This window comes from Sturnus vulgaris, chromosome 7, assembly GCF_052056855.1.
Source record: "Sturnus vulgaris isolate bStuVul1 chromosome 7, bStuVul1.hap1, whole genome shotgun sequence".
Lineage (NCBI taxonomy): Eukaryota > Metazoa > Chordata > Aves > Passeriformes > Sturnidae > Sturnus > Sturnus vulgaris.
Window position 1 is genome coordinate 38,571,708 of NC_142249.1, and position 24,000 is coordinate 38,595,707.

The following is a 24,000-nucleotide window of genomic DNA, read 5'->3' on the forward strand; positions in this document are numbered from 1 at the left end:
CATAAAGCATAACACTCTTTCAGTGATTAATTTTTATCCCCTTCACATTTTATTTTTCCCTCTCCACGACTGCTCTGCCCCTTTTTGACTCCAGATTATTTAGCAGTTGACTCAGTGTTCGGAGTGTTGCATATCAATCCCCGGGTCCAAAATATGCCACTCATGTTTTTCCTGCTGTGTAATCTATGGATGCATCACCTAACCCTGCAGCCCTCCTCTGTGCTTCAGAGAGAAGGGAGATGTGCTGAATCAAGTTGTTGAGGCTGCACTTAGAGCTGAAGAAAACATGAAAAAAACCAAGAGACCACCTTTGTTCTCGTCCAGCTTGGCCACTCCAGTCATACAGGAACACGACAACTGCTTTGGTAATTAAAACCCTGCGTGCAAAAGACACCAGGAAAAGAAAGAAGTGAAAATAAGATGGTTTCTCACAAGTGTGAATGTTCTGTGGATGTATTGCACAGGCTACAGATGCTTTATAGAGGCCCTGGGCCTGCCTTGCAACAGCCCTGCCATTCCAGGACGAGCCTCTTTCCCCAGCAGCCGCTGTCCGTCCAGCCAAATTGTATGATTGTTTTGTGATATGGATATATGCAGACTGGGGACTAAATTAAGGACATTAAACTCAATTTCCTTCAGATAGGAGCCAGATTTTAATATTGCAGCTGTCCAGAGGTGAAAGGGTAATGAGGACGTGAGGAATGCCTGGACAGGAAAGGGACACTTGGCCCAACAAGTCTGTCCCCCTTCAAGTTTATTACAACACACCTCCCCACGTTGTCGATATATCCTCCAGCCCTGTCTGCCTGTGTAAACATGTCTGGCTATCTCTTATGTTCATTAATACTCCAGTTCACTCCGTGGTTTTATTTGACATAATGCCTACTACTCTGTGAATTGGATCCTCTGCAAGAATTCACTGTTTATTCTTAGACCTTTCATTTTTAATTGGCATAATCTGTTTTATTTTTCCCTTTTTAAACTCACCAGATACAGCCACTACCTCAGTCCTCAACCTAATTATGAAAATATTAACGTTTATGTCTTTTAAAAAAATGATTAGGCTCAGCCTTCGTTTATATAAAGTATCTTTAACAGCCGGAAATAACAATTGCTTCATATCTTATTCCTATTTCAGTCACTAAAGTTCCTCTCTGGAAAAGGTGATCAGAATTGGAATTACTGGAGAAAAATCTATCACGTTCCTTGTGTGATAAGAGCCCTTTTGATTTGCAGGCAATCCTTTGCTGGAGTGTCCATATCACACTTTATTTATACTGAATTGGCATTGATTCAAAATTGATGTTTGACAGATTCAGTACAATTTTTAAGGTGGAGCGGGACTTTTGGGAGTCAAGTATTAACTTATAATGATCTTGTAAAGTCAAGAAATAGCCTTGCAAGCTGGTGGGAGGAAAAAAAATCTCCCAAGAATTTGGTACCATTGCAAAGATTTCTAACTGCTAACTGGTCTGCATTTGCTAAAAACCATCTCCCTTTAAATTTTCTGCTTTCAAAGTTGAGAGGGAATTAGCATACAGATGCTTCCTCAGACATGTGAAAAAACCTGGGTCTTTCCTTTCCTCTGAGGCAACTCAAAGGAGAATGTCATTAAAGCACTCAACACAAACCGTGGGGAAAGGAACACAAGTCACAGATAAACCTGAGTGATTTTCAAATTTCAAAGATTGATAGGCTGGTAAAATAAAAACCCTTTGGGTGAAGCATGAAGTGGGAAACAGGCAAAGTAGATCACTGTGATACAAGATCAAGAAAATACTCTTAAATTTGTTGTTTAAGTGCATTAAAATCCCAGAAAACCAATATAATAACAATTATTTCTGATATCTAGCTATGCCCTGTTGCTTAGGGAAGCAACTTGCTTTTACAATGAATAGAAAATTATTTATTTATTTATTTAGAGATTTTCCCCTGAGAAAAGAGGCACTGCTAGCAGAGGTTGTTTAGGGGAAGAAATTCTGCACCCTGTTGAGAAACACTGAGGTTTTATTCAGGAACTATGATGGCAGTGCTGGGTGGACAGGGAACTTTGAGAAACTTGGAAACGGAAGAAAAATAAGAAATCTCTTGGTTTCAGGCAGGTGAAGAAACAGTTATGACAGAAATGAAAACATGGACATGCAGCTGGTTAAAAATTTAATCAGTAAACAGTATAAGAGAGACATAGAAAGCTTCAGTTTTATATCCAGGATCCACAGTGATAAAAAACCCCAAAACTGTAAAAGTCTAAAAAATCCAGCCTTACCAGGGAATTGGTGATCCAAAGAGGAATCAAAAATGCCACCTTAGGCCTGGACAAAGGCAATAAGGGATGTAAAAAACATTTCTCATGGCATCTCTTGGGCACTCATAGCTTAAAATCCCTTGGTTTTTTTATCCCTTGTTTAAAGATACTGGTCTGAAAAAATGGAAGTCAGTGTAGTGACTACCACAACATCAGACTGCTTTTTGTGAGGATATAATAAAGATAATAAAGGAGTATTTGGTAAAATGTGTGTAATAATAAGCTGAAATGTTAACCTTTGTACTGCTCTTATAAATCCTCATGAGGCCAAACATTTTCAGTCATGCTGTTGAAAAAAGATTCATTAAATTGAGCGAAGTAGATGTGGCAGTAACACCAACAGAATTTCGATCCAGTGTTGGGCAAGTTGTTTGAAGAAACAAGAATGTAAAAGTTGATAAAAGTAGTAAAGCCACAGGAGCAGAACCCATTCTTAGCTGCTGGCAGTTTTAGTTAAATACCTGCTGAAATTCTGTGCAGTTACCAGAGGACAAAATGAAACTGAAAACTCTTTAGTTAAGCTCACATGCTGGAGTGGGTCCATTCAGCACTGTTCAGGAATTCTTTCATTTCACTTTTTTCAATCGAAATTTATTGGAAGACATATCCTTCTGTCAGGTGAAAGGCTCCTATCCACTGGATTGGAGCCCTGCTCTTGGGATTTATGCCTCTGTGCCAGCTTATCTCATGAACCTGGTTAATTGCTAATATAAAAAAATTGGTCTGGGAGTGAGGTCCTGGGTCCCCAAAACTTCTCCAAGTTTCTGTGAGCACTGAAATTGACTGCGAATTGTGGTTTTCCAGGGAGGAGACACTCTTATAAATTGAATTTAGGAGCCATAATCTCTTTGGTGCTTCTGAAAAGCACCAGGAAGGCTCCTCCAGCACTGCCCTGAGTTGTGGCAGCACAGAAATCAACTCTGATGCTTTTGTCCTGTCCTCTGGTCTGCTGATTGTGCTGCACTTTTCTGGCCAAATCTGCTCCCCTTGGGGCAGAAAGGGACAGCAGTGCTCCAAAACTACATGGGACTTGAGTTCAAAGGACTGGTTTTGTCATCCTTTCAGTAAACCATAATCATATTGCTGGGATAGAAAGCTTCACCCAAAAACTTACCCATTAAATTGGGACAGGAAAAAAAAAAGGTTGGCTTTTTTTCTTTTTCTTTTTTTCTTTTAATTTCAAAAGATTTTAATCTCCTCTAAACTCCCCATCTCCTCAGGATTAAAAGACTCAAAGCATCCTCTTATCTATTCCTTCCCTTTTGCTGTGATTCCAGTTGCTCCCTGAGCCCTCCCCTCCTCTCCAAGCAGCACCTGGGCTTCCCCCTCCCTCTGCCCCTTCCTCAACACCCTCCACCAGTTTCTCCCCAGCCCTGTGCCCTCGTGGAGCTTGTTTTCACATTTGGCCCTGCGAGAGGAAAACCTGTTTGCTTTGCTCTCTGCGGCGCGGCGATCCCGGTGCTGCTGATGCTGCATTTGCTGCTGATCTGGATCTCGCATTTATAGCCCGAGTGAGACAATTGCTGCCACAGCCCCTGTCACTTTTATGTCCCCGGCACGGCTTGATACGTTACCTTTGATATTCTGATTTAATTCTTTTACATAGATTAGAGGCCAGACAAGCTCCTAACCTGACCGAGGCACTACCCTGTATTGACTGCCAATCTCTAAGTCACTCGGTGAATGCTGTTTGCAGACTCTTATCAGTTCATTAAAGTTTGTTATCATTTATGCAGTGGCTCTGTACCTTGCTGGTAATCTCCAATGTAGGATCTTATCACTCTTTTGAAGGTCTAGGCATATTGTATACCATCCATAGTATTTTTCTTGTCTACCTTGGCAGGGATAGCTTTGAAAAATCCCAAGAAATTATTTGAGCAAGATTTCCTGCTCATAAATCCGGGTTGGTTGACTCTACTCAAATTAGGATTTTCAGTGTGTTTCCTCACTAAATCCGGCAAAACCGTTCCTATTCTGTTATTCATAGCTACAAATTGTGTTATGTTAATTTGTTTATATTATAAGTTAAAATAATTTTATATGTATATATTCCTCTGCATATGCATGTGTACATAAAAGTGTGTGTATGTAATGGAGATTATATTGAAGTATATTGGGCTTTAAAGCTGAATATGTTAAAATTGTTAATGCGGTATAAAATGCAACGGATAGAGTTAGGGACAGATCTTTGGCTGGAGTAAATGAATTTGACTTTGAATACATTTTGCTAACTTAAATGGTGTTAACTTGATTTATGTGAGCTGAGGAGTTAACCCTTATGCACTGTGCTTACTTTACTTCAGTGCCAAGAGATCAAAATGACTGTTGGGATGCTTCTTAACATTTCTGATTTATTACAGGTCTCTACCCACATTTCTTACGGATTTCTTTGGCTCAAGAAGTATATTTTTATTTGCTGCTGCAAAAATAATTCTTAATGCTAAATTCATAATTCTAAATTCTATGTAGTATGTAATATTTTGTTTTGGACTAGCAGTTCCGTCTGCTTTATTTTTCCATTATTTGACTATTTTATGATGTTTACTATCCCTCCCAGATTTCTGTTCCCATCTGCAGATCTTTCTATTACATTGATGAACCTGGCAATTTCTGGTAAATACAGTAAGTGGTTGATTAATATTAGATTCATGTCTAGATTGATTTTTAATATCGGCAAGCTAACATTTTACACAGGAAACAGTCCCTCCCTTTGAATTGAAACCAAATGAAAAATTTAAGACTAAAACAAATGGAATTTGTATAATCTAACTGGACCTGTTTAAAAGGTGCTGTAGCTTGGGTGCCACATCCTCTCTGCTGAAGTTTGCTGGTATTTTGTCTGAATTATGGTCTGGCTTATAAATCATGGTGAGGAAAAACCACTGTGGCTATGCTTCCAAACAGAAACATTTTTCACGGAAAATGAAAACCTTAACTTTTTTTCCAAGTTTATTTTTTTAATGAAAATTGGGTTTTGCTCTGAAAGATGATCATATTTTTTATGAAAGAGGTATCTTTTTTCTGGATCCATGAGAAAGCAAGTCTGATAGGAAAGCTTTTGACCCACTTGGCACCACCCTAAACTCTCATGGCAAAAAAATTAGATGGGGCAGAACTGGATTTTAAGTACCTGTTCACAGGTATATTGATTAAATCACAGCATTTCAATATACAAAATATGAAACTGGAGACCATTCTTCTGGTCATGGGACTGTATAAGGTCAGTCCCACTTATAAATTGAAAAACTCTTGGTTTGTTATATCAGCAAATAAAATATCAAAATGAGAAACTGTATTTGTGAGTTCTGAAAGATGAACTAACTTTGAAGTCCAGCAGGAAGAATTTTTAAATCAGAATAACCACAAAACAACCCCAATAAATGATGTTTGCTTTTCCCTGGTTCATGACTCTCAGATTGCCACTACTGTGTATAGACACATTTCCCCTCATCATTGGATATATCAATTCTTTTGTTTTTAGTAAGATTTTTCTCTTTAAATGAATAATAACAGCATATTTGGATTTCAATTGTTCTTTTGACCTAAGTCCATTCACTTTATGAGTCTCCCAAGCTTTTCTTGATAGGAATGTTTCCCATTGATTTATCTTTTAAATCTATGAAAATCTTTATCATAGTGAAGTTTGAACTCTCTATCATTAAGTTTTAAACTTATATTGACATGAAATGTGATTTAAGTTAAATTTTATAATTAAAATTAATTTTATAACAGCACACATGCTCAACTCCAAGCATAGGGCTCAGTTACTGGACTAATAGCATTGCTGCTACAAACAAACTTTGTTAGCTTCCACATAGTTATCATAGCAATCAATACCTGAATAATTAAATTCCTCCATTATCAAATTCTAGTCTTCTTTATCAGCTTTTCTTCCAACAGTGATTTTTTTGTCTTAATCTGGTTTCTCTTTGGAAAGTCTATAGCAACCTTGGAGTTTCACCAGACAATCTTTTTTTTCTTCCCTGTTAAGTTCTGTAACCCAAATTATTCAATGCCAAAATCTGAAGTCTTTAAAGAAGATTCCACTGAATGGAAGTTTGATCAAACTCTATTTTGTTTTGTTTTAATACAGACTACTAATTTTATCTTGTCTTGGCCTTGAGTGAAATCCTATACTTGTAAGTATTTGAAATTGCTATTCATTTTCTTGATTCATTCTCTTATTGATTTTCTTTCCAACTATTTCCATCCAATGTATCTAATAATTATTAGAGATGAGGGAAGAACCAAGTGCCTGCATCCACACCCCTTTGAGCATTGTGGCTCCTGCCCATCTTTAATTAACATAAATGCAAGCAGAGAAGTTTCCCAGACTAAAACCAATTGTTTTAATGTTAAATCCTTGCATTCATCATTTTCTGGTGCATTTTGACACGGTTTTGGTCAGGGGTGATTCCTAGAAGAGCATTACACATCCTGAAGCTTCATGCTCCTCTCAGACCTGATGCTAAATGACTCAAGCAGGAAGGAAGGGGAAGGATTCCTGCTCCCTTTTATCCTCCTGTGGAATCACTCCAACCTCTTTCATCTGTTCATTACTCTATAAATGCAACACTTTCCAAAAGAAATTCACTGTTGAATTAAGGGGGGAAGTGGGACACAAAACAAATGGGGGTGATAATGAATTGAAGTGATGATCTGAGGAGCTCATAGTGCTTCATAAGCATTAATTAATTAAACCTGACTAGATCCCAGTGAGGTAGGTATTAGGGCCCATACTCCAGGCCTGGCTGTGGTGTGCTATTTCTGTATCTCAAATTCATTCTGTTAATGTGCATTCTGATGAGAGGACTGAAATGGTGTCTGACTAGTAGAGATGACTGTGCATATATTTAAACTGTGAATATTCTGCACGATGAGCCTTCGTATGGAAGCGACTTATTTTTTTTTTTTTTAAATCCAGCCTTGTTCCTGAATAAAAAGCGCATGATAAATGAATTGTACAGGGAGCACTGAAGGGCTGCTGATGACCTATAGTTATGTACAGTGTGTAACTCATCCTGTTACCCAATTAGGATGATCAGAACTTTTCTTTCTGTTGCTGAAAACCTGAGTGCGCTTCAGTGAGTGTATTTTATTTCTTTTATAGAATATTTGATTTAATTGCTGTAAGAACTTAACCTACATTTTTAAATTCAATATTTAGAGGTGTGAAGAGTACTTGAATCTTTTTTTTAATCCATTATAAAAGTTATTCTGAGCTTTCAGTGCAAGAAACTTGCTTTGTTTTCAGTACTGGTGTAGAGCTTTGACTCCTAATGAATGTTTTCCCCTTTTTTTTTCTATCCTGCTCTAAACAAGATGTTGTTTATTACTTGAAGCATTATATGTAAGCCCCAAGAATATGTTACATGTGACTGGAGCTTTGGCAGACTTTGAGAAACTGAAGTTTCCAGAAATTTTGCTATGTTTAAACACCAGAGCCTTGTTTTAAGGAAAGATTTCTACTTCCAAATGTGTGGTTGCCTGAACCTTTTACATTTTCAAGTCAGATTCCTCTGCCAAATAACACACTGTACCTTAACTATAATAAAAAAGCAGAGACTCTGTGTTTATAAAAACATTACAGGAGCAACTGTGATCATATTTCTTAAATTTATTCTATTCATGTGCTCAAATATGCATTTTTGGAGTGAGCTCTCCACTGCACCGGTCACTTACAGGAGTAGAAAATGACATGTAGAGGCAGAAGGCTGGCAAAATGCAACAAACCAAATTGGTAAAGGACAGGAATTCAGAGCCAGACCAAAATACGAGGTCAAGGAAGTTGCTCTTATAATAATAGTGGTTATCTGTTTAATGTGTGATCTGGCAGTGGTTCGATGCTGACCATAAGCAATTACACATGTTTCTAAACTGGTGGTATATGAGCAGCTCTACACAAGCTAGATGTGCTGTGAGAAATGGGCATTTGCTCTATTCTTGTGGTTCTTCTTTCTTAATGTCAATTAAAATTACAGCTTAGTAACAGATAGAAATTCTCCCTGTGTAGAGTAGTGTCTATATTCCCTCTCTCAGTTGCCATGTACTTAAACTCCTATATTGAAACCAGTTTTGTGAGGCAAGCTCCTGTCGGGGCTGATAAATGCTGCATAATATTCTTCTCAACAGACATGTGGTTAGACATGATTTTTCTGGTTGTTATTTGAAACAGCTTTCTTTACAGCCCAGTCCCAATGGCGGCACCCGTGAATGATGCCCTTGTTCTGGGTTTTGTCATGCAGGAGCCTGGGAGGGAGCAGAACATCCTCGCTGTGTGCTCAGCTGCCTGGAGGTGACCTCTCAGGAGTTAAAAGCAGGAAGGTCTCTGTGACACCAAACTGCCTGAGCACAGATTAGGCCCTGGGAGCTGCTGTGGTGCGGCCCTGGCTCTGACACCAGTTTTTGGTGAGCTCGCTGGACGGCACATCTCATTAGCTTTTAATAGACTTGGATCCCACTGTTAAAAGAGCTTCTATGTCCTCTTCTGTAAAATAGCTTTGGAATGTTTTCCTGGGCTTGGGAGGATATGGCTGGAGTGGGAGCTGTGCAGTTGAGCTAACTGCAGTAGAAACTGTGCTAACGAGCTATGAAGACACCCAAAAAAATACCTCTTCTCCCCAAGAGCAAGGAATTGGGTAGGATTTGACTCCTTTAGTACAAGTCCTGCTATTGCTGGCTTGAACCTCAGCCTTGGCACAGAAGGAGCTGTTGTCACCAACCCACCCTGAGTACCAGCTAGAAATAATCACTTAAAAAGGGGCATGTGAGATGCTTAAAACAAATCCCAGCTGAGGTGTAAGCCCATGGTTTCCTGAGGTCCTCTGAAGGCTCTTCACCTGGCTCTGGCCACTGCAGAGGTAATGACTTGATGTACATTCTTAGCAAACCCAGCACAGACACCTGCAAGACATCCCAGAGGGAAATAGTTTGTATTTGTTGCCTGAAAGGCTGAGTTGAACAAGGATTTAATGACCAGAGCACATCAGTTAATCATCACTAATTTCAGAGCTGTATCAGGAGCCTTGCAATAATCCTGAAGTGGTTCTGTGGCCACAGACTTTCTTATCACAGTGCACGTGCTTTGACTGTCTCCAAGGCTTCCAAAATGTAACTTTTCATCCTTTTACTTTCCAGAAGCACACACACAAAAAAGAAAAGGGCTGCAAAAATCCATGCTAGTGGCCGAGAACTAAATAAGGAAACAACTGCTTAGTGAAGAGCCACCCCCTCCTAGAGAAATGTCAGCAGCACAATGGGCACTATTATTCCCCTCCTTTACAACCAGACTGGGGGTTATGTTGGAGTCTGCAGGAAAGGGCACCAGAAGCCTTTCAGAACCCAAGCTGTGATCAGCATTCAGTGCTCCCTTTTTTGGGTACCACATCCAGAGAAGCCCCTGTGCTCCCTGGCACACCCATGACTTGTGGGAGGCAGCTGGAGGAGCCCCTTTCCTGCAGGCTGCTCCTGTGCACAAGGGGCATTGTGGCCCTTTCCCCCTCATTACAGCTGTGCAAGACAGTTGTTAATCACCTGTAATAAAGTGCAGCCCCGGAGTATAATGAAATGGTCATGTGCAGCAAATGGCTTAGTGCATCAAACATCTCTACTGCTGTTCCATGTGTTGAAAAAAAGAATGTATTTTGTTTTATGGCAGGGTTTTTTCTACTTTTTCCATAACATGCCCCCTATTTTAAGGAAAAACCCTCTCATTGAGCTTATCCCTTTCTATTCATTCTCATATGGACTCTCTATTACTTTCTAGTAATGAAATCTGTACTTAGCAAACTGTAGCAATTATCTCCACAAAAATGTTCTGATAGGGAAAGAACGTTGTTTTAACCTTCTTTATTGTGATTTACCAGCTGGAAACAAGGAAAATGTCCAGGATTTCTGTGCTACTCAACTCTCCATCAGCAGCAACTCCACTGACTGAGCTTGGAACCAACAGTTTTATGGAACAACTCTTTGGATGTGTTTTCAAGCAAGGTAAGAAAATAGCCCAGGCTGTGTTAGCTATCCTATTATTTGGCAATGTTTCTGTTGTATAAATAAATAAAAATTAAAAAAATTGTTTATAAATTACAATCCAGGTGACCTTGCAGCTTTTTCCTGGCATGTGGCTCCTCTTGTGTGTGAATGAGGAGATGAAAATATCTTTATACTTCAAGTTAATTTTAGTGAGCTAAACAGCCACAAATTTGCTAATGTTGGGAGGGTTTGATTTAGAAGGTGTCCTAGTGTCTTGGAATAATCTTCCAAAAATAATGGGCCTTACCTTTTATATTGGAATATCTAGGAAAATATTGTATATATTTTAACTGCAGTCATGTCAGAATTTAACTTGAGAAGATATTGATCTTTATACAAGGCTGAAAAATATTTGCAAATTTGCTGTTGGGCAAAGTATGTTGCACTCAGCTGGAAATTTTTCTTCAGAGTATGCTTTTTTTTGATAAAATTTTTGTTCAGAAAGAGTTAAAATATTTCCCTTTGATATTATGGAAACAAAACAGCTTGACAAGACAAATGTTTCAATTCAATTTTGTAATTTTGGGTTTGTATTTATTTTAAATTATATATTAGATTAACCTTCTATATTATTTTGACATCACTCAAATGAGTGCTTTTGATGTTTCCCACTCATAATTTTTTTTGGAATATCTTTCCCATGAGAAATTTTGACTTCTTGTTCCTACTCATTATCGAAAACACTCTCTCACCAGTCTCTGTACCTTTGTATTATCCACATTTGGGTGAAGAGGCAGCTCTGTAGGAAGCCTTGCTGTATCTGTGCTGTATCTTCCCTACTAACTCAGAGTGTTCTCTGTGTAAAAATAAGATTATTGTTTGCATCTTAAACCTTTTTGTCTTTGGGGAGTGTGCTGTGGGTTTTGGCTCAGGAAGATCTACCTTAAACCCTTGTCTTGGTGTGCTGTTAAACAAGTGACTGTTTTTCTGCTGGTTTGTAAATCTGACTCAGCTCATGTTCTACACAGAATTCGGGTGTGGAAAGTCCCACGGGGGCAGCAGGTTGTGATGCTCAAGCAGCTGCCTTGTCCAACCATTCCTTCAGTGTCATGTGAGACAATGGATAAAGTGCATCAGCTTTAAGAAAGGAGTGAGTTAATTTCTTACGAAGGAGCAAATAGCTTTTGCTCTCCGAATTCCCATTTTGTTTTACTTGAGGGATTTCACCTGTATCTTTTTCAGGAGTAGGAGGGACAGAGCTTCAGAAAAATGGGTGAAGTCTCTTCCTTGCTTTCTCTATGGTAGCAAGACCATTGGAGAGGCCCAAAGGCTCTGGTTGCAGAGCCTGGTTATCCATTTGGAGATGCCTGTGGCACATCCCCAGCTTGCCTCCCTGGCCTCCTGCAGGATTTCTCCCACTCCAGCAGCACATCTCCTGCAGCAGCCGCCGATCCCTCCCCTGCAGCCCGTGTGGCAGAAGCTGCTCGAGAGCCCCCGTGGGAGTTGGCGCTACGTTTGTGGAGACACACAAGTTTTGAAGTAAAAATGTGACTCAGAATAGCTCTGCCTTACTCTCATTCCCTGGAAACACGACTCCAACAAGGCGTCTGCGAGGCACTGGGGGTATAAAGCGTATTGCAGAGCGAGCTCGTATCATCAAACACAGCCAGCCAGTACAAAAATTTCAGCCATGCAGTGTGGCGCTGATTTAAAGTGGTCTGGAATACAATAAAAGGTGAATCTTCCCTCAGAATTACAGGAAATAATTTCTTCCCCCTGGGCAGGCTTTGAGAAGTGCTGAATTTATTCTTGTATTTCTTCCCAGTCGTTTTGGATGTGACTGAAGCTGGCTGTTCTCAGAGTTGGACTCCAACTGAATGAGAGGGTTTTCCTCCAGCCCATGCCTGACCTTGGGTTATAGACACTTCAGAAAGCAAAGGCAGGGCTGCACAAACAACCTACTTCGTGTCTCAGTCATACTGGCCCCATGAATACAACTTGGGATGGGTTTCCATCCGGGTAGGCTGGTCTGCAGCCCAGCTCATCCTGGACGACACTGTAGGACTGCTTTGGGAAAAAAAAAAATTGCTTAAAAAAATAATTGGCGTTGCATTCGTTCCCAGAGTCGAAGGGAAAGTTGGAGGAAGGCATGCAGGAAGCAGCATAAATGCATTATGCATTTATTTTAAAGTAGTAATATATGCAAGTGGTTTAAAACCATATTTATTATCTGGGATGTTTATGTATTCATGCTGACCGTGGGATAACAGAGTATATAAGGATATATAATATTAGTGAAGAAGAAAATGACTGGTATAGTACTTTCTCCTCTCAGTTCCTTCTCCACTAATGCCCTTACACCTTTCTTTTTCAGGCTTTTTGTAGCATCCTAAACAGAAGGATATTGAAGGGAGCTGATTCTGCTTTGATCCTTATGCTTGTTGTCAAAGCGCTTGGGATTGAAGAGACTGTTGGCTACAATTGACTGTGACAATTAGGAGATGATCAGAGCCCTAGAGTGGAGCACTTAAAGGGTAATTTACATGTCAGTTTGTCGAATAAAAAAAAGATATTCAGCTAAGATTTTTTTTTTCCCCTTAGAGCCTTGTAAACTGCAATTTGTGCTATAGTAAGAAAAACCTGGCAGAGGAGTTAGGATAGCCATTTCCATTTGAAAAGAGGCAATCATAAGGCCACTGCTGAGCCTATTGTCCACTAAAAATGCTGATTTGCAGTCAGGGAGTGAAAGAGTGGAGCCATCACTAAATAGAACCTCGTGCAAGGTAACTCCCCCTTGGTGGCTTTCTAATGTTGGCTGAAGGTTTTATATACCTTAAATCCCGCATTTACTATCATTATAACATTGTTACTGATCATGAATGTCCTTTATCATAACAAAAAAAATGAAGGTATTGAGGGGGAGGAACGGGAGCGACCAGGCAGTGGATAGGCTCTCACCAGCTATCTATTGTATCGCATCTTTCTTGTTCCCTCGCCTTTTGTGTGCCATCACAATTTTCTTCTTGTCACCCTTTGCACTTTGCCATTCAGGCACCTTCCATAACACTTTTTCTCATAGGTTTTTTTTTTTCCCCCCGTACCTATTTACACTTCATTTTTAGACTCACTCCCAGGAGATTTTTAGCATTTTCCACGTTTAACCTGCTGGGAAAGGAAAAGAGAGAGGGAGGTGACAGTAGCTGTTCAGAGTTTGCCTTTCTGTGTGATTAGGCTGCAATACAGACTGGAACACAGACTAGAGACTTACAGGTTGGAAAGAGGACTGAAGTTAAGGCAGCTGATGATTAAACAAATTTGTTTGTGATAAGTCCCTTTTTCTTATGTGATAGCTCTGATGAACCTAGAGTTGCTTCGACTGCAGAGTTATATGAACTTATAAAAATATCAAAACCCAACACCTCCCTCATTATTCTGGTTGGTGTGAGCTGTAGCATATGTGATATTCCTCGCGGTTTAAGGAAGGGATATTAGTGGGTACATATAGTGTTTGTATATGCAAATAAGTGTATTTATTTTGAGGTTGCATCGTAGGCTTTTCTTCCAGAGATTGGATTAGCTCCCTTTTTACTCTCATCTCCTTAAAAGAAGAAATAGTCATCTGTTCCACAGGAGCCAGAATGAAACACTTTGCTTTGTCACAATTACCAAGTAGCCTTTGCTGCTCAGATGTGCACTGCCTAAACCCCCCCCAGGGTTACTTTTCTGGGGAAGTTTTGTGGCTTCCAGTAAAAGTCACACATGTAGATCACAGCTCTGATCCTGATCCCTGGTCAAATACCACTGATTTGAACAGATTTAGCATTTCTGCTCGTGCCAGTAAGATATAAGTATCAGGCCCTGTGTGTCCACAGGGTCCCCAAACTGTCCTTTCCTTACTCATAACCCTTATGTCCTTAAGCTTTTTGTGTGTTGAATACCTGGCAATGAGGTTTCTACCTCTAAAGTTGTACTGGAAATATGTTTTAACCTGACTTTTGCATGGGGTGAAGAAACACTTCAAAATATTTATAAACTTTGCACAGTTAGTCTTCAAGGTAAGGTTTAAACAGAAGAAAATCTTATATTAAAAGGCTTTTCTTCTTTAGGAGAATTATGGTGTCACTCTCTCCAAGATGCTATAAATGGGAGATGGTGGCTTTTGCCCTCTCTCGTTGCACTAAACCTGCTGAACATCACAATATTTGTATGTGTTTATCTCTGTAACCAATGTAAAGAGCAAACAGGGATAAATAAAATATGAGGAGTAAACAGTGTGACAGGGCAAGTCTGGAATGACTTTGGCTTCGCATGTGTCTGCAGAACTGAGGCAGTGGTAAATCAGTATTAAAAATAAATAAAATATCTGCTGTAGCAGGAGGTCCTTGTCTCCCAGGTAATGGCTAAATGATGAGTAGATGAGCCATCACCATATTGATTTAAGCATTTTTGTCCAGCCAGTCAAGATTAACTTTGATTTGTTTTTACTTTCCTTTTACAGGTTTGCATTTAAAGCATTCTCAGAGCACTAATTGTATAAAATTCTATTAACTGAGAAACCTCTTGCTGGAAAAGTAATGGATGAATGCATGAATCATTCTGGGTTTCCCCATACTCTACCATGAAGCTAATTTCTTGAAAAAAGCAGGAAGAAGAAAGTTTTACTCATTGACTATGAATTTTAAAAAACCTGCATTTTGATGGTGTAGGATAAAAAAAAGTCTTCTTAAGACTTTTGGAATGTAAAGTTGGTTAGAATTTAACTGAGATATGCTTTTTTCTTTGTCAAAATACCATTCCTGTTATTGAATATAATTTGTAAATAAATTAATTTATGTATTGATCATAATGCCAAAAAATACTATATATTATAGATTTTATATATTGTAGTGGACCTAGAAGAGCCTTTCTTGCTCAAAAATACATAAAGGGCAAAAGTCTACATATTTGCAGTAAAAATATACTTCCTTATGCAACCCTGGGTTATTCAGATTTAGAACTAATTCAGATTTTAAGTTCACGATAGTAAATCATAGTGGTGTAACTGCTTTATATAGGTGAGAAATTCTATTCACGGTAAGGCATTGTGCAGCTTGACTTCTGCAGGTTTGAAACAGTTAAAGATCATGACAAATTATGTGTAGGGAAATACTCTGACCCCATTCAGTACCTATTTTCTCATTCAGTCTGAAATATATCCCTTTATTGCTTTGTGAATTAATAATATGATGTTGGACAACTACAGATGACTTCTTGTTAATTAGAATTTCAGATGCGTGCTATGATGCATCAGAACTTTCTCTATTTTCTGCTAATAGGACACACCAAGTGAATAGCAAAATGTTTTTCAAGAGCAGGGAAGGAAAATGATCTCCTGATCTAAATAAGATGTTGCCCTGAGGAAAGGCACCTAAATTCTCAATGCCTGGCTTTTAGGAAAGTCTTTCAAAATTGTGGCACTTCTCAGATTTGGAATTTTGAGCAAGTGTTGAACTAAGGACCTGTGATGGGAAAAATCTGGTCTCTGTGGTGATAGGGAGAACATACTGACTATATGGCTTACATAAATTTGTAGTCTTTCCTAATTGGTTGTTTTATTTAATCAGGCCAGATCTTCAAGTGCTGAAAAATAAATATAACTTTGCCATTAACTGTGGGGCAGCTGAAGCTCCACAAATTTTATTTTTATCTGACAAATATTAGAGAAGGTAAGAATACCCTTTGAATGCATTTCTGATAGTAAGATGGCTCTAGGGGACCAACCTCACAGCTCTGGGTATCTCATCCTAAGTGAATTTCAGTATATTTAGCTGGTGCACATCTTGGCTCACCTATGGACTTGAAAAATCTAGCCCTAATATTGATGGTACTTTTCAGGCTTCACTGTACAACAAATAATTTTAAAACTAAAACTGAGGATTGAATTTTTTGATATCTTGTCTCCTTTTTTTGCTTTTAATTTCAACCTTGGCCTTTCTGAGTAGTCACATAGGAGTCTATTCCAACAAACTTTTCAGAAACAGAGGGGGAAAAAGAAATAAAAAGGTCATTCTGGTGCAAGTTGTTTTTCAAAATTCTCTCCTAAAATGTGAAGTAAAGGCCACATTTACTGTCAATGGAAATGAAGTTTGTTCTGTTGAGGCAAACAGCTGAGCTCATGTCTGCCCACTGAACATCAGAACCAGCTGAAGCTGAATTATGAATTCGATGCGTTTTTGCTTTCTTATATAAGAGTGCCCTTACAGTGAGTTGACTAAGCTGGCTCTAATATCAGACTCATGTTCAAAAGCTGCACGAGGGAAGGTGATAGAATTATTCCATGTGTTATTTTGTCCTGTGATGATGGAGGTAGTGTTGGTATCCACCAGCTCAGCCCTCGCTCCGTGGTGTCAGCTCTGGCTCTGTGTATGACTGGAAGGGTAACACCACCTTGCACTCAGGGTCTCCCTTGGGTGACATCCATGGCACTACACTGACTTTTTTCTGTTGGAAATCATGATAAATTTATAGCAACTGGACTGTCTGTTCCTTTCCCAAGTAAAAAAGATGGTATATGAAAAGGTTTCCCAAGCACAAACGTATTTCTTGTTGGCTATCATCAGGAAATCACACTTTACATATTTATCTGAGACACAAATGGAAATGCCTTACTCTGTACTAGAAAGGAGAATCATGGAAACAACTCAGAAATTAATTTCGTAAATAAAGTTTGCATAGTTTTATAAGGCTGGTGGTACTTAAGAATAATCTCTCATAACTTTTATTCCTGGATGTTTAACATGTTCCTCCTTTTGCTGTTGGATGTACAAACACTGGACAAAATAACATGGCGGGGGTTTGAAGCCAAATCTGGAGGAAGCCATCATTAGATGCACCTCTCACTGAGCTGGTAATGTAAGCAAGCACCACTTGCTGGAGTCTGCTTTGCCTTTTTGCTCAGTCCTTGAGGGGAAAGGAGGATATACCCAGAAAATTGAAGTTTGAAGAACAGGGCTGAAGAAATGTGATAGATATATCTGTGATCACTGATTGGTCACAGGTACCTTCCTGTACCTAAAGGGCTACAAGAGAGCTGGAGAGGGACTTTGGATGAGGCCATGGAGTGACTGGACAAGGGGGAATGGCTTCACACTGGAGCTCTTTGGTATCATTTCAGGGCATCAGATAGGACAGTGTGGTGCAAAGTGTAATTGGGAATATCTCTCTCTAGCAACATGCAGAGAGAAAGGTGTTAAAATACAATGGTTTGAGTGCCTTCTCTTACTAAATAATGTCTTACTTGTACAAATTTCTCATGAAAGCTGTAGCTTGACTTCACAGATAAGTCCATTTTCATTCTATTCAAAATACCAGTGAGTTTCTAAAGCCACCAAGACAAAACCATGGGCTTCAGGCTGGACAAGTGCCAGAAAAAGGGCCAAGAGACCTCAGACTCAGGTACTTCTGTAAAAATCCAGCTGTTGGGTCTCAGTTGGACAAATGCTGATCCCGTGCACAGTTGTGGAATTTGGATGCTCTAACCCCATGCTGTGGCAAACCCCTAGTGTGTGAGAAGAGAACAGAAATCTTAAGTTTGCGATGTTTTAAAAAGCCTGAGGCTGATGAGAAAATTAGCTTTGACATTCTGAATTCATGCTGGAAAGTGTAAGGGAAAATGGGATGATTATTATTAATAATCAGTAGCAGAAGTCAAATGTCTGAAGGACTATTTGAACTGCAATGATACCCCCTTAAAAGTTTAAAATGAACTCTTCATAAAAAGTTTAAAACTCAGGGTATTAGTTAATGTGCATTTCTTTAATGTCTGATTGGGAGAAAGTGTAGAACAGATGTTTTTCCCTGTTGTCGTAGATAGCTAACTTTTGTCTCTTTCTTTAAAATGTAAAATATGCATCACTGTTTGGAAAACATTCACAAACGATTACTTCATACTGTGAGCTGGAGCTGCCTTCCAGAGGGATACATTATAGTCTGGTCAGATGCAATTGCCTGCAACTACTATTTCCTTTTTAAAAAAGTTTTGCCCTCTTGATAAACTTTCATTAAAAACTCAGCCTAACTTGGGATATGTTATTTATAAGCCAGAAATTTCTCCTTTAAGGATATATAGAGACAGATAGTGAAATAATGTCAAAATGACAATTTTCCATTGGAGATGATGAAAGTGCTTTTGCTTACAATTATTCCCTATTTCATTCCAGCAACATTCCAACTATATTTTTAATTCTTCTGTAAAGAAAATATTTTGACAGCATAGAAAGGCATCACTGATGTTTGAAACTTGCCTTTTCTTTCCTTTTCCTCTCTCACGGTTGTTTCTCAAGCTGATGTGTCTTTATTTTTTTTTTTTCAATATTGGTTAAAAAGTCCCTTTCTCAAGTGAGAGATGAGCAAAATGAGCCCAGAGGCAGGGAATCAGTGCAGCCCTCTCCCAGGTGGGAAAAGACACTTCCTTGTATTCCCTTCTTTTGCCACCATTTTGTTCCAGCCCTGAAAAGCAGCAAATGGTGGTTATTGTTTCTTTGCAGGGTATGGTTTTGTACTGGATCCATGTGCAAAGTGTAAACATGTCATCAGTCCTCATTTGCTATATCCAAAAACATTCCCCATGTCCATATTTGATTTTCAAGTGCATCTGTGCACTGATTGAAACCCTCCCAACATGCTGCTACGCAAATGCAAACCCACACATTGCTGATTTGGAATCAAATGCTCTTATGCTTCCACACTTCCATTTCAAAGTTTGCCTCAGAGTTGCAGTATGTGCCCTTTTAACACATTTTTTCCCCCTCTCACAAAGAGATCCCTGTGTTCATCGCAGGAGCCCGGTGCAGTCTTTTCCATTTTGTTCTTATTTATTCCTTGGAGCCTGCTTTTATTTTCACAGCTTATTTATCCTTTGTTTACAGCCCACATGTTCTCTTAACCAACAAAACCAATATTTAAACAAAGGAAGTAAAATGCTGAGTTATAATATAGGAATTTGCTATGGATAGAAAGTTGGATTGCAAATAGCAATGCATTCTGCCATTAATGTGCTGCTTCAAAAAGGAGAGAGAAAAAGCTTATTGAGTTGCAAATTTTCTGAAAAAAAGATGAATCTCTTATAAACTATGATGGAACATTTTCCTTTTAACACCCATTAGACTCCTGGTCCCAAAAAAAATAAAGGGGGGGGGAGAAGAAGAGAAAAGTACCAAAATGTGTAATTTTAAAGCAAGTTGTGTTGCACCTAATTATTTTTTCCATCCCTCCCGATATACGGGAGTTACCTTAACTGCAAAGCTCTGTAGTACCCTTTGCCTGTCATTTTTAATCAGGTTGTTTTAGGTAATTTTTGTTATGCCCCTCATTACTGAATTGTTTATCAATAGGTGCACCAAGTGTCACTAGCTTTTCTCATCAAGCCAGGTCTGACAAAGAGCTGCAGTGCATGGGAAAGAGGCAGCTAGGTGAAACTAATGCCATAGATGTTTGATTCATTAGGAGCTTATTGTTAACGGGGATGTCTGATTGTAAAGGCTCAGTCAAGCAAAAGAGTGCAGAGTAATCAGTCGGATTTATAGTTTGCAGGGCTCAAAAAAAAAAAAAAAAAAGAGGAAAAAAAAAAGAGAAAAAAAAATCAACATAAACCTTTGGATATAGCAGAAACAGAAAAATCCCCTTTGGGCAGCCCTAACCTGAGACCAGCCAAATAAGGTCATGCTACATGAAGGTTGCCTGTTAGGTGATGGGAGATATAGGAGGATTACAGCCATATGGCATGGCCTATCATACCTTCTGACTTAAGATAACAAAGCCAAGCTTTGTGCTTAGCTGTTTTTGACTGACATCATCAATTTTATTTTATGTTGGTCACCTCCGGTAACAGGAAAAAATGGCCTAGGGTTGATAACACATGCCTGTTTTTTTAGTATTAAGATGCCTTACAGCCAGTTTTGCGCTGTAAAAAATTTCAAAGAATTAGTAGCTTGTTCTTCTATCAACCATCCTCCAGCAACTGTCAGCTCCCCCCTCCCTTGTTTTCAGTTTGTACCTTGCAAATGAGAGACAGCCTTATTCAGAACCAGATGTAAGGCTCCTAGAGAATGAGCGTAAGCTGTTGTACTTTAAGCCTAATGGGAAGTTTTATATGCAAGGGCCTTGAACTGATTAGTATAATTCCCTCTTTAATACAGCTGTCCCTCCAGATTAAGGTAAACCAAATGTTGCAATCAGAGATTAGTGTACCTTGCCAGTTATTAACATCCCCGGTTGCTCGCCGGGCACGTCAGACCCTAATGCTGTGTATTTATTTGCCACTTCCACGCTGTAACTTGAACTTCTGCACCTGTCCAGGCATTCCAAGGAAGAGAGGGGTATTATTGGGAGGCAAAAGTTTTATACCTGTTCCACCTGTTTGGTTTTGTCACCGCCTGAGATTTTCTTTTTTTCCTGCCAAGACTGCCAGGTGGTTTAATCCGTTCCTCTGCCGGGTTTATGAAGAAAGACTTTGTCTGCTGAACTGCATTTGTTGCCCCTCATCTGCTTTCCCTTATCGAGCGCGTGCTGCTCACCTAAACTGCTGATTTATTTACTTATTTGCTCACTTACTTTGCCTCCCCTTGGCTTTTTTTTTTTTTTTTTTTTTTTTTTTTTTTTTTTTTTTTTCTAAGAGGCTCTCTGGCTGCTCTTTGTGTGCCGAGGATGCGGCTCCGGGCAGGGAGAGGCAGCACCCGCTCCCGCTGTGCTCGCATCAGCCCGCGGTGCCTCTCGCCCAAGGTGGGTCACGCAGTTGTCTTCTTGCATTTGGCAGGATATCCTGTCCACCAGCAACACAGATGTCAAGGGGCACAATGTCCGGGTTATCGAGGCAAGATCTTTGCCTCCCCCCCACCTGATCGGACTTTCTAGATAAATGTACACCGTAAACAGACTTAAAAAGCTTAGTGGGGTGGAGAGTGTCTTGTGCAGCACGGAGGAAATCGATAAAGTTAGGCCATGCTAAATAACTGCTCCTCAAATGCATTTAATTACTTTAGAAGAACTGTTAATTTACCTATAAACATGAGAATCCTGGGCAGGAAAAAAAGAGCTATGCAGCACACATAGGAAGATGCTGCTTAAATGGGGTTTATTTCTTTTACACAAACAATTAATTCACCCTGAGTTTAAAAATTTGTAGCAGAAAGAAAGAGTTTGCCTTTTCTAAACCAAAAATTGAGACAACCCTCCCACCAAAATACTCCTGCTTTCAAATACCTGCCTCCAGACCTCAAGCACTGTGTCCTTCACAGGGAATGCAGGGCTGAATATCAGCTGTAGTTTTTGGAATATTGTTGCTTCCTAGCAAAGACCCTGCTAGGATAGATTTGTTTTTTGTTTTTTTTTTTTTAATTTAATATATTCTTTATTAAATAGATAATTGACATAGGGTCAGAAAGGGCCGTTTCAGCACAGTCTCCCTAATACCAAAGTTTACCGCCGGCTGCACACTGCCTGCACGTTACGGCTTAATTGCAGATTTTTTGAAAAGACAAAAATATGTTCATATCTGAGGAATTATGTCTTGCAGCCTACTAAATATGCTAATGCAGTACTAAGCAGGGATAAAGTTCTTGCCATACCACCCAACAGTTGCGTGGGACACGCTGCCAAGTTATTGTTAATTGTAAAGCGCATGCAGGCTTTGCAATCCATCTTAATTGTCATACTTACTCCAGGTTTGGTGATAAGGCTAGATGGGCTGTTTTAAAGTGACAATGTTGACAAGGGGAAAGGGTGTGGGCCCGGGCTTGCAGTTCTGGAGGGGTTACGCGCTCTGACCTGCCGTAGGTTGATATGGACAGTCTGCAAGGGGATTTTAGTTGTCATGGGGTCCCCAGGCAGTTGAATAGAGTGACTGTCTGTCCTGCTTTTTCCTGTTAGGATCCTGACACGTGGAGCATTGATGAACTCAGCATAACGTTGAATAGGAGCTTTTTGGCAGCTGAGACACAAGGGCTAAGCTGCAGGTCAGAGATAACACTAGTGCAGATCTCCTCATGCACACAGTTAGTAGCATGCTTTCTTCCCTCCTGAGTGCAGGAAATAGCTCATGTTAAATACGTTCACTTTTCAGTTTTCCTTTCTTCTAAAACGCAGCTTGACAGATTGGGCTTTTCAGCTTCCCCCCCCTCCTTATTTTTATTTTATTTTTTTTCCACCACCTCTGCTTTCTACCTCAGAAATACTCTTCAGGAAGCAGGAGTTAATCTTGGTGAGGAAACGATAAGGTGATACTTGATTTTTCAGGGGAAAGCAGAAGGATATGACTGCCCAGTAACTGCACACAAATTTGCAGGGACGCCTTTTTTTAGGGCTTCCCTTTGCTTTTTCCTTTCTCCTCCTTAGAGCAGAGAATGGGCAGGTCTGGCTGGAGGTATGCAAGGGGTTTAAATAGCATCGGGGGCAGGAAGGAAGTGCTGGGAAGGTACATCGATAAAAGCCGCTTCCCCGCGCTTCTCTATCAGCTCCCTGGATCAGGTGAATCAGGTCGTTCCTTTCCCAACTTTGATGCATCCTGGCTGGCACAGAAATGTGTCTTTGAAGTCGTTTTATATTCGGCCAAGTTTTTTTACGTGGTTCCCAAAGAAAGAGGGCGAGCATTGTCTCCGCTAAATGATGTCAGGCCAGCATCCTGTGTACCGAGACAATGCTGAAGCCTCTATCTGCTCTTGGCATTGCTCTTGAGGCTGCCTGGGCTGTTTGAAGTGTTTGTGTCAGCAGGCCCTGAACCTGATGGAGATTTGGGGAGGGAGATCACTCTTAAACTGCCCTTTGCCTGTGCATGCACGCACGTGTGGTTTGTTGGGTGGTAGTGAGCCTGAGCTCACCCTGCAGCTCATCACGCAGCTGGGCATGAGTCTGTTGCTGCCTGGAGCTAGAATCCTCCCCAAAGTGAGTGGAACTGTGGACATTTGGGTTGGGCTTTGAGGTGGAGCAGGACCTCTCCATGGAAGAGCCTCCCTGGTGATGGGGGGCTCTCCTCCCAGCAAGGTGGTGCTCAACAGGAGCCAGGATGAGACCCTATTATGCAGGCATGTCCACATTAGCAGATTCCTGTGCCTGTGTTTAGACTTTCCACGACTTAATTGGGCCTCTGCAGCAAACTGTTTGCAGCCAAAGGGCCAAGGCTATTGTTTGTTCCTGTGGCTATCACCGAGAGCCACGCAGAAGTTTAGACATAAATACTGCCTTTGTTAAATTCTGGATGCTCCTTTTGCTATCCTGAACAATTTCATGCTTGCTCTTGGGTGACTTCAGCAGCTTTTCCAGTAGATGCACCTTTTTCACTTTCTTAGAGAGGAGACAAATGGCTGGAGAAGGGATGGCAGAATCCATTTGTATTAAATGGCCTTGCAGGATATTGCTGTTCCCTGATTTCTGCTTTCTGTGTAAGCAGAGGATCTGTGGCCACATCCAGAGCCACTCAGAGCTTGGGGAACACTTCCCAGCTGCCACTGTGGGGTTGCACATTTTTCCTGGGAAAGCAGTGCTGGGAACTCTGTGTATTCTCTTTGCTAAGCCATGAATGCATTATGAAATTTATAGGATGAGATCTCTGCTAATACTTCCACATAACAGTTTGGCCTTTTCATTCCAGAGAGGGTTGGACAGGAGCTAAGAAGATCTGGCTTTTGTTTCCAACTCTTCTACAACTTCCTGTATGACCTTGGGCAAGTTGCTTAATCAAGCTGTCTCCAGCT

General features: G+C 40.1%; 2 long non-coding RNA genes across 2 annotated transcripts; both read left to right on the forward strand.

Moving 5' to 3' along the window:
* Positions 1-4,783: 4,783 nt before the first annotated feature.
* LOC148223244 (uncharacterized) lies at positions 4,784-10,295 on the forward strand. Its single transcript, XR_015804718.1, has 4 exons — positions 4,784-4,927; positions 6,399-6,444; positions 8,551-8,713; positions 10,171-10,295. It is a non-coding gene; the product is annotated as an uncharacterized LOC148223244 (long non-coding RNA).
* Positions 10,296-11,416: 1,121 nt separating this feature from the next.
* On the forward strand, positions 11,417-16,943 carry LOC148223245 (uncharacterized). The gene is made up of 3 exons (XR_015804719.1): positions 11,417-12,011; positions 12,651-12,810; positions 14,775-16,943. It is a non-coding gene; the product is annotated as an uncharacterized LOC148223245 (long non-coding RNA).
* Positions 16,944-24,000: the final 7,057 nt, after the last annotated feature.